The sequence below is a fragment of the Oryx dammah genome, unplaced genomic scaffold, assembly GCF_014754425.2.
Source record: "Oryx dammah isolate SB20612 unplaced genomic scaffold, SCBI_Odam_1.1 HiC_scaffold_20, whole genome shotgun sequence".
Classification (NCBI taxonomy): Eukaryota; Metazoa; Chordata; class Mammalia; order Artiodactyla; family Bovidae; genus Oryx; species Oryx dammah.
Genome location: NW_024070204.1, coordinates 37,267,660 through 37,271,120, shown reverse-complemented (window position 1 = coordinate 37,271,120; position 3,461 = coordinate 37,267,660). Strand labels below are relative to the sequence as shown.

The window sequence follows — 3,461 nt, the reverse complement described above, 5'->3', positions numbered from 1 at the left end:
CAGTGTCACGAACCTTATTCCATAGTTCATCAGGCACTCTATCAGATCTAGGCACTTAAATCTATTTCTCACTTCCACTGTGTAATCATAAGGGATTTGATTTAGGTCATACCTGAATGGTCTAGTGGTTTTCCCTACTTTCTTCAATTTAAGTCTGAATTTGGCAATAAGGAGTTCATGATCTGAGCCACAGTCAGCTCCTGGTCTTGTTTTTGCTGACTGTATAGAGCTTCTCCATCTTTGGCTGCAAAGAATATAATCAATCTGATTTCAGTGTTGACCATTTGGTGATGTCCATGTGTAGAGTCTTCTCTTGTGTTGTTGGAAGAGGGTGTTTCTATGACCAGTGCATTTTCTTGGCAAAACTCTATTAGTCTTTGCCCTGCTTCATTCCGCATTCCAAGGCCAAATTTGCCTGTTACTCCAAGTGTTTCTTGACTTCCTACTTTTGCATTCCAGTTCCCTATAATGAAAAGAACATCTTTTTTTGGGTGTTACATCTGTTTAAAATTTGTCAGCAAGAAAAATAACTGAAGAGTTGGCTTTTAGCAACCTACTTCCCAAACTTATTGTCATGATTAGGATTATGTGCTGAACTTGCCTGGCCTTAATTTGTAAAGCCACAGAAAACATCCAACAGTTTGAAATCTTGTAATATAAAACTAGGATTTCACTCATTTATTTTGTATGATTATTAAGGAAAATAAGCGGCTTCAGGTAGATTTAGATTGATATATTCAACAAACATCAAGTATTTAATTTGAAGCAAACACTTTTATATGCTGGGAATCACAGTGGAGAATGAGGGAATATGTATCTAATCTCCACGATGCTTGTATACCAGAGGGTGGAGCTAGATCACAAACATGCGAACAAGGGAATAAGCAAGATCACTATAGGCTGTATAAGTATAGGAAGAAAGTGAAGAGAGAGGACCTAGCAAAGGCCATCTAGGATTGGGTGGACATAAACAAGAGACGTCTCACTGAGGAGGAGAAATTTAAGCTGGGGCCTGATGAAGGCTGATCAGTCATCCTTTGAGGAGTTAAAAGATATTCTTTTCAAGTAGAGGGAATGATGAGAAGGAGAGGGCTTGTATCATCCAAGGAATAAAGGAATTCACTGTGGCTGGAGTACCAAGAGTAAGGGGTAGAGAGAAATGTGCATATATTGAAGTGTGCTTTCAAGATAAGACTCATGGATCTAGGTGAGAGGGACAAGTAATGGAGACTCACTCTGAGTGGTACCTCTCTCCAAGTAGAAGTCTTGAGCTAATGGACAATAATCAGTACTCAAATCCAGTATCTTGCCTCCAATTCTGTCTATTCATCTCTGCGTGAACTTAGTTATACTTTTCTCCATGTGGGTTGCAATATTTTCTCCCTTGAGTAAAGCAGGAAAATGATTTTATTTTTCTCTGTGTATGTTCTCTAGGAAAAAGTTCACTTTATAAAACTGGAGATGTGGGTGCCACTTGAAAACAAGCCTTCTTAAGATAGTACTGGAAAAATACTATTCACTCTATGCTAATTAAAAAATCCAGGCTACCATAGCCAAGCAGGTGCTTGGATAACTTTACCCAAAGCATCTTCCTTGATATTAATTTCAATCAGTCACTCAGTCATGTCTGACTCTTTGCAACCCCATGGACTGCAGCATGCCAGGCTTCCCTATCCATCAGCAGCTCCCAGAGTTTTCTCAGTCTCATGTCCATTGAGTCAGTGATGCCATACAGCCATCTCATCCTCTGTTGTCCCCTTCTCCTCCCGCTTTCAGTCTTTCTCAGCATCAGGGTCTTTTCCAATGAGTCAGTTCTTTGCATCAGGTGGACAAAGTATTGGAGTTTCAGCTTCAGCATCAGTCCTTCCAATGAATATTCAGGACTGATTTCCTTTAGGATGAACTGGTTGGATCTCCTTACTGTCCAAGGGACTCTCAAGAGTCTTCAGTAATTAATTTTTCATCATACTTAAGGCCTGGCTTCTTTGGCTTGATACAGGTAAACAGTCAAATAACTAGCATTCTCTAGTTCCATCCTTACCAAACCACTTTCATAGTATTCCTTGGTCTCCTGTTTAGAATGGCTAATGGAAAATAATGTGTTGGCTAGAGGATTATAATGCCTTGTCCCCTAGTAGTTTGTTCATAAAGGAATATATCGAATTTACTCATCTGTCTTGAGCTGGTTAACAAAGAGTCTGTCCCTGAGAGATGGACCTGTTTCTGTCTGCTTACAAAATATTTCTGTGGCTAGGAGGTTGGTGGATAATACGACAGTGTCACAATGGTAATGAAGGTATTTAGAAGAAAATCGAATAACAATCATTTATAATACACAACTATTTTTATTTAGTAATTCTGTTAAATTGAAAGAAAGGTATATATGTAAAAAATATATATACACATACACACATACATAATCACAGTCAGTCCTCATTATTCATGTATTTCACATTTGTAAATTCACTTACTCATTAAATTGATCTGTAATCCCAAACCAATACATAGGGCAACGTTTCAGTCATTCACCACTATATTCAAAGGTACACAAATTCCAAACTGTACACATTTCCACTTGGAGTTAAAATAATGTTCTGCCTTCTTTTTTCAGCTCTCATATTGCAAACAACATCCTTCCATGATCTAGTTAGTATCATGATTTGCATTTTTGTACAAAGGAGAATACATATTAAGGTGTGATATATTTAGGTATGAGATGTTCTCCATTGACATTGACATTGAAGTCGCTCAGTCGTGTCCGACTCTGCGACCCCATGGACTGTAGCCTACCAGGCTCCTCCGTCCATGGAATTTTCCAGGCAAGAGTACTGGAGTGGGTTGCCATTTCCTTCTCCAGGAGATCTTCCCAACCCAGGGATCGAACCCGGGTCTCCTGCATTGTAGGCAGACGCTTTACCATCTGAGCCACCAGGGAAGTGGAAGCTAAGCCCGTATTCCCACAAAATCAGAAACCACTGGGAAAGCCAAGTACTGCAGTAGATTTAGTATAAGTTTTAGCCAGGATCTCATTTTCATTTTCATGTGCAAGTATCATTTTATTTTTTAGATTCTGTCATTGTTTGGCTTTCTGCTTTATTCCTCTCATCCTATGATTTTGGAACTGATCTAGCCAAGTGTATCTGATTGCCTGCTGCTGCCTCACACACCACAGATTTTTTTTTCCCCCTTGGCCGCTGTGTTTAGCTTTCTTTACGCCCTCAACTTGAAATGCTTTGCTCCCTTAACATGCACAAACCTGAATTATTTTCTCTAATTCCCACTTTCCTGCCTGCAGACAGCTGTAATCTCTCACTTCTTTAAATACTTAATGACAGTCTTTCTTCTCTGTGGCACTGTTGTGTTGTACATTTGACTTTGATGATTTGGTTACTCGTCCCACTCATTTTGTATTTTCCACCTTGCTTGACTCAATGCCTTGAGCATGTTAAATTTATGTTTAT

At 39.2% G+C, this 3,461-nt stretch overlaps 1 non-coding gene across 1 annotated transcript; it reads right to left on the bottom strand.

The window, feature by feature from the left end:
• Positions 1–2,863: 2,863 nt before the first annotated feature.
• Positions 2,864–2,935, bottom strand: TRNAC-ACA. Its single transcript has one exon. It is a non-coding gene; the product is annotated as a tRNA-Cys (tRNA).
• Positions 2,936–3,461: the final 526 nt, after the last annotated feature.